This window comes from Otolemur garnettii, unplaced genomic scaffold, assembly GCF_000181295.1.
Source record: "Otolemur garnettii isolate 467f Iridium unplaced genomic scaffold, OtoGar3 scaffold00101, whole genome shotgun sequence".
NCBI lineage: Eukaryota > Metazoa > Chordata > Mammalia > Primates > Galagidae > Otolemur > Otolemur garnettii.
The window spans coordinates 6,595,099-6,606,456 of record NW_003852496.1 but is presented as its reverse complement, the minus strand read 5'-3'; the positions used below and the strand labels follow the sequence as shown (position 1 = coordinate 6,606,456).

General features: G+C 40.6%; 1 protein-coding gene and 1 pseudogene across 2 annotated transcripts in view; both read left to right on the top strand.

Annotated features, from left to right (window-relative positions):
- Positions 1 to 11,358, top strand: part of PPARG (peroxisome proliferator activated receptor gamma) — a 140,022-nt gene that overhangs the window by 73,211 nt on the left and 55,453 nt on the right. The window lies entirely within an intron of this gene.
- LOC111727356 lies at positions 1,299 to 1,395 on the top strand (annotated as a pseudogene).

The window sequence follows — 11,358 nt, the reverse complement described above, 5'->3', positions numbered from 1 at the left end:
CCCCTTCCCCCTTCCTCCCCCTCCTCTCTCTCCCTCCCTGCCCCTTCCCCCTGCTTCCCCCTCCTCTTTCCCCTCCCCTCTCCTCCTCCTCTTCCTCTTCTTTCTTTTCTTCTTCATCAATAACTGACTTTTTAGAGCAACTTTATGTACAGAGAGTCCTGTGTACCCACTGTCCCCCGCATGCAGGGCCTCCCCCACTGTCAACATCCAGCACCAGAGCAGCACGGTTGTTGGAATCAGCAAACCCACATTGCCACATTATCATCTCCCAAAGTCTGCGGTTTACATTAGGGTTCACTCTTGCTGTGGGTTTGGGCAAATGTATACCCACCATTACAGTGTATCCCACAGAACACTCACTGCCCGAAAAAGCCTTCCCTCCAGCCAACCCCTGGTGACCACTGATCTTTTTACTGTTTCCCTAGTTGGGCCTTTTCCAGAATGTCACGCTGCCAGGAGCAAGTACTATGTAACCTTTTCAATTTGCCTTCTTTTGCTTGGTCCTATGTATTTAAATTTGTACACGTCTTTTCATGGCTTGATAGCTCATTTCTTTTTAGCACTTAGTAATATTCCATCCTCTGGACAGACCACAATTTATCCATACATCTACTCAAGGGTGTTTTGGTTGCTTCCAACTTTTGACAATTATGAATAAAAACTACTGTAAGCGCGAGGATGCAGGTTTTTGTGTGGACATAGTTTTCAGTTCATTTTGGGGTGAATACCAAGGAGTGCGATTGCTAGATCATATGGTCAGAGTACCTTTACTGGCAAACTGCCTTCCAAAGTGGCTGTGCTGTCTTGCACTCCCATCGGCAGTGTGGGCACTCCTGTTGTGCACCTCCTCACCAGCGTGTGGTGGTGTTAGTGTTTTAGATTTGGGCCATTCTAATGAGTGTGTGGTAGTATCTCACTGTTCTAATGCACATGCCTTCTTTATACACCTTCTCTATCTTCTCTGGTGAGGTGTCCGTTCAGGCATTTTGGCTTAATTTTTTAATCAAGTTGTTGGTTTTCTTTTTGAGTTTAAAGTGTTCTTTGTAGCTTTTGGGTAACGGTCCTTTATCATATTTTTTGCAAATATTTCCTCCCAGTCTGTGGCTCATCTTCTCATTCTCTGGATATAGTCTTGCATGAAGCAGAAATTTTCAGTTTTAATGAAATCCATTCGTGCCTTTGGTGTTTTATTTAAAACGTCCTCACCCTACCCAACTCCTCCATTATCTCAATGAGTTTTACGTTGTTGCATTTTACATTTAGAGCTGTGATCCATGTTGAGTTAATTTGTATGAAGGCTGCTCACTTTGATAGCACATACACTAAAATTGGAGAAGATTAGCATAGCTGCTGCACAAGGATGACACACAAATTCGTGATGAGTTCCGTATTAAAAAAAAAATTGTGTGTAGGGAGTAAGTTCTGTGTCTAAGTTCATTTTTTCACAAGTGAATGTCCAATTGTTCCAGCACCATTGGTTGAAAATACTGTCTTTGCGTCTATTGTGTTGCCCTTGTTCTTTGTCACAAATCACTTGGCACATTTGTGTGGGCCCATCTCGGGGCTCTCTGCTCTGTCCCTCTGATCACCTTGTCTGTCCTTTGCCAGTGCACACCGTCTCAGTTCCTGTGGCTTTATTGTAAGATTGGCATCAGGTAGCGTCAGTCTTCTGACTTGGTTCTTCTTCAATACCGAGTTGGCTCTTCTGGGTCCTTTGCTTCTCCATATACACTTTAAAATCAGTTCATTAATTGTCACAAAATAGCTTGTTGGGATTTCGAGTGGGGTTGCAGGGGGCAGATCAAGCGGGGATGAACTGACACCCTGGCAATATAACGTCTCCCTATCTAGGAATATTTCTACATTTATTCAATTTGATATCTTTCATCAAACTTTTATAGTTTTTCTCAAATACATTTTGGACAGATTTTGTTAGAATTGTACCTGTTTCATTTGTGGTGGTGTGCTGAGTGGTAATGTGTTTTTAGTTTCAAATTCCACTTATTCATTGGTGACATATAGGAGAACAATTGACGTACAGCTGCCACCTTGCCGTCCTAGGTGACTTTTTTGTCTGTTCTTTCCAATTGTTTTAGGTAGGTGATCATGTCATTTGCAAGGAAAGACAATTTTATTTCTACCTTCCCATTCCATGTGTATTTTGTTTCCTTTTCTTGTCTTATTGCATTAGCTGAGTCTACTAGTAATGCTGTTGAAAACCACTACTGAGAGAGTATATCCTTGCCTTGCTCCTGATTTTAGTGGGAAAGCTTGAGTTTCTCATTATGATACTAGCCCTAGGTTCTTTTCAGATATTCCATGTCACGTTGAGGATATTTCCTTCTGTTAGTAATTTGCTGAGTGTTTTTATCATGAATGGCTGTTGGATTTTCTTAAAGTCTTTTTCTGCATCTATTGATGTGATCATGTGGTTTTTCTTCTTTAGCCTGTTGAGGTGATGGATTACATTAATTGATTTGGTAATATTGAACCAGCCTTGTATACCTAGGATAAATCCCACTTGGCTATAGTATATAGTTCTTTTTATACATTGTTGGTTTCAATTTGTTAATATTTTGTTGAGAATTCTTGCTTCTATGTTCATTAGAGATACTGGTCTATAGTTTTTTTTTTTTTTTCTTGTAATGCCTGTTTTGTTTTAGGATTAGGGTAATGCTGGCCTCCTAGAATAAGTTAGGAAGTATTCTCTCTACTTTTATATTCTGAAAAAGACTGTAAAGGATTGGTGTAATTTCTTCCTTAAATGTTTGGTAGAATTCACCAATGAACCCATCTTGGTCTGGTGCTCTCTGTTTCAGAAAGTTATTGATTCAATTTCTTTCATAAATATAGGCCTATTCAATTTATGTATTTCATCTTATTTAAGTTTTGAAAGATTGTGTCTTTCAAAGAATGAGTTCATTTCATCTAGGTTATTGAATTTGTGGACATAGAGTTATTCATAGATGTCTTTATTATCCTTCTCATGTCCTTGAGACCCATAGTGACAGCCCCTCTTTCATTTCTAAATAAATGTCATTCTTCCTTTGCTGTTTTTATGTGCTAGACAAAGTAGGAATTTCAACTAAACCAGAGATGCTATTCAGCAGATTTAGCCTTCTTGAAAATTAGATTACTAGTAACATCTCCCTTTAGAAATACATGCAGGTGGTTTTAGCGGAAGAATGACTGCTAAAATGAATGACCACAGGAATCTCTGCTGAGGCAAGATTTGGCCCATACAAGAGAAAATGAACTTTTAAAAAGCATTAAAGAACATGACCTTCTCTAAAGATGATGACATTCCGTTTGTTGATCTGAATTTGAAAAATTGCTCTGATACCTTCTGGCATATAGGGCAGTGATTTTCAACTGCTGTGCTGTGAGAAGATCTTAGGTGTGCTGCAAAAAATTTTAAAGATCATTACTTAAATTATTTTTGAAAAAAATTCAAAGCACAGTAAGTATATTCTTTTTTTTAACTCTTTCTTTTTCTTTTTTTTTTTTTTTGAGACAGAGTCTCACTTTGTCACCCTCGGTAGAATCTTGGGCTTAAGCGATTCTCTTGCCTCAGCCTCCCTAGTAGCTAGGGCTACAGGCACCTACCACAAAGCCCAGCTATTTTTTGTTGTCATTGTTTAGCTGGCCAGGGCCGGACTTGAACTTGCCAGCCTCGGTGCATGTGACTGGTGCCATAACCACTGTGCTCCAGGCACCGAGCCATTTTAACTCTTTCTTTTTTGATCAACCTAATTTAGGTGTGCTGTGGAAGTTCTAACTATTGATTCAAGTGCACCGTGAAATAAAACACTAATATATTATGACACCCAAAACAAGGGGTTCTGTATCCAGAGTGCTACAACAAAGTGAAGACCCCCAGATTCAGTACCTATTAGTTGTATAATGTTGGGCAAATCACTTAGCCCTTTTATGTCTCATTTTTAAAATCTGCTAGATACTAATAATAATTGTATATAAGCAATAGGACTGTTTTTAATTAGTTTAAAAATTTTTAGCTATTTTTATTAAATTATAATTCTGCTAATGGGCTCCAGAGTCCTTTTCCTCCTTTATTAAACAAAACTCCATACACTACATGAAGGAAAAGAAATTTCATTTTTTTTCTTTTTTTTTTTTTGAGGCAGAGTCTCACTGTGTCACCCTCGGTAGAGTGCTGTGGCGTCACAGCTCACAGCAACCTCAAACTCTTGGGCTCAAGCGATTCTCTTGCCTTAGTCTCCTGAGTAGCTGGGACTACAGGTACCTGCCACAACGCCCGGCTATTTTTTGGTTGTAGTTGTCATTGTTGTTTGGCAGGCCCAGGCTGGGTTCAAACCCGCTATCTCCAGTGTATGTAGCTGGCGCCCTAGCCGCTGAGCTACAGGTGCCAAACCAGTAGTAGAAATTATTTTTTAAATGCTTGAGTCAAAAGGACATCCATCTATTTGTCAAGCATCAAAGCTATTCTCTGATTTTCTTTCATTTTACTAGAAACAACATTAAAACTTTCTACTTTACTCTGTTAGATAAAATAATGGGAAAATATCACAATGAAAAGATATTTAATTTTTTCTTAATATTTACTTTTATCAAAGTAAAATGACTTGTCCGTAGTTTAGAAAGTCAGACAGTACAAAACTTGCAGAGCTCCTCAGTCTCACAGCGAGGTCCTTCTCCTCAAAGGCAATAATTTTTACTCTTTCAGACATTTCTTCCAGCATTTACCATCATTTCTTTAAAATAACGTTTATACTATTTTTAAAATTGTATTCATTACCCACTGACTTCCCACCCTAGGAGATAAGGATTTAGTCCCTTTTACCGTCACACTCCCTTTCACAAAACACGCACTTCTTCCCCTCATTGGTAGCCACTTATCTGGGGTGAAGTCAGTTGTCTGGGCTTGATGTTGTAGAAACTTCGACAGTACTGGTGATGGTGGAGCCAAACTGTGCCCTACAGGTCTACCTCCTGTGCTCTATAGTATCGTTATTTGGTTTTTTAAGCTAATTTTTTTTTCACTTAGTACTTGCTCATTTTTGTTGTTCTGTGTTACATAACTCATCACTGATTTGTACTTGAAGTCTCAGAGTTCATAAAAACACCTCTCAGAAGTGGCGACATACATCTGGTATTCTGGTTTCTGGGTTGATCCCACCTGGCAGTCTTCTCCCTCCGGGTCCCTCTCTCCTGTGTTGAGATCTTTTGTTTTCTGGATCTCACCTTTCCCCTTTTTTTGTTCTGGTGGAAAACTCTAGGAAAGTGTACAGGGGCGGTAACTGTTTTGGAGACCATAGAGATTTCTGAAAATGTCTCTATTCTACACCCATACTTGATGATGGTTTGCCTGAATATAAAATTCTAAGTTGGAAATAATTTTTTTCTCTCAGTTTTGAAAAAATTTGTGCTACTGATTGTATAGCGTCCAGTGTTACTGTTGAGACGTTCCATGCCATTTTGATTCCTGATCCTTTAAATATGACTTTTTTTCCCCCTTGTCTGGAAGTAGGTTGTACAGCAAAGGCGTTCACCTTCACAGTGATTCCTTTCTGTGTGGTTTAACCAATTCCTTCCCTCTTGGGTTTTGATGTTGTTTTAACTAACATCAATCCCTGGACTCAAGTCTTCCTGAAGTTAAGGAAAAACTCAGGGACAAACTAAGAATACTTTCCAAGTGTATATGGTAAAGGGTAAACGTACGTGGATAACTATGTTTTTAGGGAATGGGGGAAAAAAGAGGTAGTCACGACCTCCAACATAGGTTAGATCATCATTGCACGATCTTCCACCAAATATTAACCACAAATGTTGAATGCTATGCCTTCCCCCTCTTTTTTATACTCTCATGAATGATTAGCATATTAGTCAAAGTCTTGCATTAAACCTTTTTATCCTCACTTAACCTGGCATTTCCTAAATATATTTGACCATCAGATTTTTTTTTCTTTTTAATTATTGTTAAAGAAACATCATTAACATATAGAGCACACTTGGGGAAATGCCCAAGAAGGCATGGACTTTCCTGCCTCCAGAAGAGCAATCAAGCTTTGGAATGAGTGACCAGAGGGGCTGTGGACTCCTCCTCCGGAGGTCTTTAGAACAGGACATCTGTGTTAGGTGTGGTCCTGTTTGAACAATAGGGCTTTGCTGGTGTTTCTTCCTCTTCCTGTCCCCTAGAGGTAATAGGGGAGGTTTTTAGCCCAACTTTTATATGACTGTAGTACCATGGTTACGAATGTGTACAAAAATTACAACTATGATTATTATATTTATGGAGAACTTACTAAGTGTCCGGTCCAATGCTCCCTGCTTTGTATATATTATCTAATTTAATCCTTCTAACTCTACGAGATGGGCAATATTAATATTGGGGATAATTAGGTATAAAGAGGTCACAAACCAGTAGGGCAGGATTTGAACCTAGGGCGTCTAACACAAGACTGTCTCATCCCCCTTCACTGTTATTATTCTGAACAGCAACCTGTAAAAAAACAAAGAAAGTCTGTATATCTGTATTTAGTATGCAAAAACTCAGACCAATCCAAGACTGTCTCCTTGACCCTTTGATTAATTCAGAGTTTGTTATTTTTGTTAGAGGCAAATTCTGGTCCAGGTATCTTTCTCTTGCTTTGTATTCTGTTACAATTTGCCATCTGGTAGATGGTTTCTTACATGAGATTTTTTTCTTCATAGATTTGATGTCACTCATAGACATTAATTAAAACCCCCAAACTTAGATCTATGAAAACTGGCATACGTTAAAAGCCCTTTTTTCAATACATGTTACATATAGCAACCCCTGGTCCTGCAGTGCTGATACACCAGGCCAGGAAACAGACTAGCTGGGTTCTCGTTCCAGCAGCCTCCCTCCATATCCATGGACAAATCACTTTGCCCCATTTTGGTAATTTGTTCAAAGGAGGACCTTAGATATTCTCAAAAAGACCTAATATTGCTGGATGATTTTTTTTTTTTTTTTTTTTTTTTTTTTTGCAGTTTTTGGCTGGGGCTGGGTTTGAACCCACCACCTCTGGCATGTGGGGCTGGCGCCCTACTCCTTTGAGCCGCAGGCGCCGCCCTGCTGGATGATTTTGTCTCCAATGTCAGCTACCCTGATAGCAGAGGAATTTGCAAATTTCCCAGGCCAGTGGCCGCTGCAGAGTGATCTGCATGAATCCGGAAGGAGAGGCTGAATAAGCAAGTTGGAACTGTGAGCACCGGGACGTCAAACTGAAACTGATGGGAAGAGACTGAAAACTCAGGGGCTAAGTGTCTCTCTAAGGTCCTTTCCAATAAGGCTGCTTAGCGTTAGAGAATCCGTGAAAGACTTTTCGGGTACACATGCTCATTGCCCAGCTTTACGCATTTCTCTCATCAAACTTCCCCTTGGAGCGACTCTTCATGGCCCGTGCCAGCCCCCATGCCAGTTGGCACTTCATGGGTGTTCAGTGAAGTTTTGTCCAAATGAATTGTTGTTTAATATAGAGCAGGCCAGTCAGGAAGAAATTTAGGACTCTCTGAATATTAGCTAATGTAAATATTAAGGAGATACAGCATTTCCCCAGCTATCCTTTTTTTATAGATTGAAGTATCATCTTTAATAAAAGCAAATAAAGTTTTGCTTTGTATTTTTAGCAAAATTATTTAAAGAAACACGAAGAAGAATACATGAAAATAACGTTTTTTAATAACAATAAGTATCATTGAATCTTATTAACGTGGCTTGCAATCCGACTAGTCTTAAAATCGAAATATTTCAAAAATATTTTAATGTTATTTATTTACAAAGAAAAATATAAAATGGTCAAAATATTCCTGCATCCCATATACTCTTACACTTTCAAAGTCTGACTTTTGCCTTTTGCCTTTTGTGAAGTTTTCTGTGTTAGATTTGGGCATTTGCACCCCAGCTGTTCTAATAGTAGCTCCCCCCACCTTCAGAAGGGACAACATCAAACTCTAAAGGTAAACCATTCAGTTCTAGGGCTTGATTCTGTAATTGCATCTTTTCTAATCCACTTCCATGATCCCAAAATATTATGCCTATCAGGTTAAAGAAGTTCCTTTATTTTTTCTTGAAACTGGTTGTATTTTTTTAAAATACATTATACTTTGGAATATTATGAAAAATCTGCTTGTTGACTATAACAGAGTTGAAAGCCAAGTTTGAAGATCTTAGATAAATGGCCCACATCCAGGTCCTTGCTCACTAGGCCTGCCTAAAGACTTTCGCCTGCTCCAGACACACTGAAGTTGTGAAATAGGTGGCTGCACCCTGATGCAACCCCGCTCGGGTCCCTCAGCTGGAAAGTTAACGCGCTCACAGGGCTGTTGGTCATGCAAATATTTTGTCCATTTCTTCTTTCACGGGTAATTGCACGGAGTAACAAAAACACCTACTCAACTTACAGCTTGGCACAAACAGTAGCTTATGTTTTCTAGAGACAAAATTAGAAGCAGGCTTCCTGGACCCATCGCTAAGTCAAAATAAAATAAAACCTCTAGGGAATGACTGTGTCTCCCGTAACTATAGTCCATGCAGGGATGTTGCTTAGTCAAGGTGTCCCCAGATAAAAGGAGAGGGAGAAGGGGAAATGTGTGTTGGGGAAGTATTTTCATGGCGATGAAGAGGCCAGCTGTATTTCTTTCTTCCTTTATCTTTTCTACTTAGAAAAATCAGAAAATCCTATAGAGTCAGTGGTTCTCTATAGTGGTTCCTATAGAGTCAGTGGTTCTCAACCTTCCTAATGCCACAGTGTCTTTTCATTGTTAAAAAGGGATCTCGACCCACAGGTTAAGAACCGCTGCTATGGACCCTCATCTTCCTCTCATAACCAAGAAGAGCGAAAAAACATACACACTTTGTTGAGGAGGGTAGGGGCTATCGTATCTTATTTATAATATTGAAGACTAACCTTTTGGAGGGGTGAGCTTAAGTCTTAGTAACACGAAGACTCTTGAGAGGGTATCTTTGTTTCTCTGTCTCTGACACCAAAATGGAAACTCATTTTACTCTTCTCTGTAAAATACGTTCATTCTCTTGGCAAGAATTTAGTAAAAAACAAATGCAGACTGAAGGGAAGATGGAGAAATGAGTAGTAAGAGGCTGTCTCTTTGCTTCCAACTGGAAATCAGATGTGGAGGTGTCTGTCCAAATCCTGGTTAAAGGAGAGGTACGGAGTGCTGCGGGAATGTGGAGGAGGAGAGTGTTTTTATGTTGGGGGATTTGTGGCCAGTGGCATTCGGACTGGGTTTGAGAGACAAGCAGGCTTGAGGCGGGGAGAGCAGTGTGGGAAGAAGACGCAGCCTCTGCAGGGAACCGCGTGAGCGGACCAGAAAAGCAGGACGCGGTAACCTGGGCACAGTAACCTGGGCACACACTGGGACAGCCACCCACAGGGATGAGGTCTGGAGGACCACGGGAAAAGAAGGCTGGAAAACTCAGAGTTGTGTCATGGAGGGCCACATTTAGCCTGAATGACAGTCTAAAACATTTGGACCTGTTGGATAGTTTTATGTTTTTCTGGCTTTTCCGTCAATAGACCCGTAATAGTAGAGGACCCTAAAACACAGCATTCCTTCTTGGAGTGCGGGGATGTGTAGGGAGGGGGTCTCTTGGATCCTGTGGGGACAGATGCGTGACAGTATACATTGGTCAAAACCCACAGAACTTGGACAGGAAGGGTGAACCCTAATGTCAACTGCGGGCTTTAGTTAATAACAGTGTGTCAACATTGGCTCATTGTAAGAAGGATACCACAGGAGTGTAAATGTTACTAACAGGGGAATTTGCATGTGGGGGGGGGGAGGGAAGGGGCCCATGGAAACTGTACTTTCTCCTTAATTTTTATGTAAATCTAAAATTGTTCTTGACTTTAAAAAAGGATATTATTGGGGTAAAAAAATAACATCCTTTTAGCCACAAAATATATTCCAAGTACAATTTTTTTTTTTCAGGGATTTCATGTTACACCTTAAAAATTACATGAACTTTTCATTTTATTCCTTAACACATAAATGGCTATTTTTCATTAAAAATTTCCCTAAAACAATAAATGAACCCTAGAAATATCATTCCAGTGTTAAGAAGCATGACTTCAATTGGCAGAGAGTGCTTGAAGTTGTAGATTAAAAATAAAACAAAATTAAACCAGTAAAATAATGAGTTGCTCCTGCAACCCAGATACTTTTTCATCCTTACTTTCATTTTCCAGTGTTCATACAGAGGCTTATACACCACTTTTAACTCAGTCAACCTGGTTTTTTTTTTTTTTGCCCCAGCTAGAGTGCTGTGGTGTCAGCATAGCTCCTAGCAACCTTGAACTCCTAGGCTCATGTGAACCTCTTGCCTCAGCCCCCTGAGTAGCTGGGACTGCAGGCACCTGCCATCATGCCCAGCTAACTTTTCTATTTTTAGTAGAGATAAGGGTCTCCCTCTTGCTCAGGCTATTCAAACTCCTAAGCTCAAGGGATCCTCCTGCCTCCGCCTCCCAGGATGATAGGATTACAGGCGTGAGCCACCACACCCGGCCTAAACCTTTTGTATATAGAAAACTTTGCAGTAGGCATAGTGAGAAATACAGGGTGTCCATAAAAGTTTGTGTGCAATTAAAAATGAACTTTATGGACACCCTGTAGTCACTGAATCGCCCTTTGTGGATATTACAACCTAGACAGGAGAAATGTGCTCTAATATAAAAGGAAGCTGTGCTGAGAAAAATAGACGAAACTTAAGCCTGCTGAGGAGATGGACAGAATAAACGAAGTGACGTGGGCTTGGTAGGTTTGGAGGGATCTTGAAACACAGGGCAGAGTTGGGTGGGTGCCCCTGTTGTCGGGAGCGCAGACTTTTTCCTGGATGTCATTAAGGCCCCGTGTGACCTTTAAGCTATCGCCAGTACACATTCCTCTTTTTGGTGTGCAGTGTTTACACTGTAACACAGATAACTTAAGGTTGTTTGGGTGCTTGTTTATGTAGATACTCAGACACATGCACCCACATGGTGCCTAAGGAGTGTTCTTGAAACCACGGAGCACGTTCACAGGCCTGGTCTTATCATTGCCCCTTCCTATTTCCCAGGCATTTTGTTTTTCCTCTGAAGACCATCGACTGAACGTGGTAATCCCATGCGAATATTAGCCACTGAGAACAAACTCTGTAGCTTTCTGCTTGCTGGGAAAAAGGCTGAGCCCCGTTCCCAGAGACCCCTGGGAGAGTAGCCTTCCCCCACGCACAGGAGAGCCAGGAGGATAGATGGAGCTTCGGGCTGGGTTTGAATCTTCTTCCTGGCTGGTGGACCTCGGGCAGATCGCCGTACCCAAGTCCTAGCTTACTCAACTGTGAAGTGCGGGGAATAG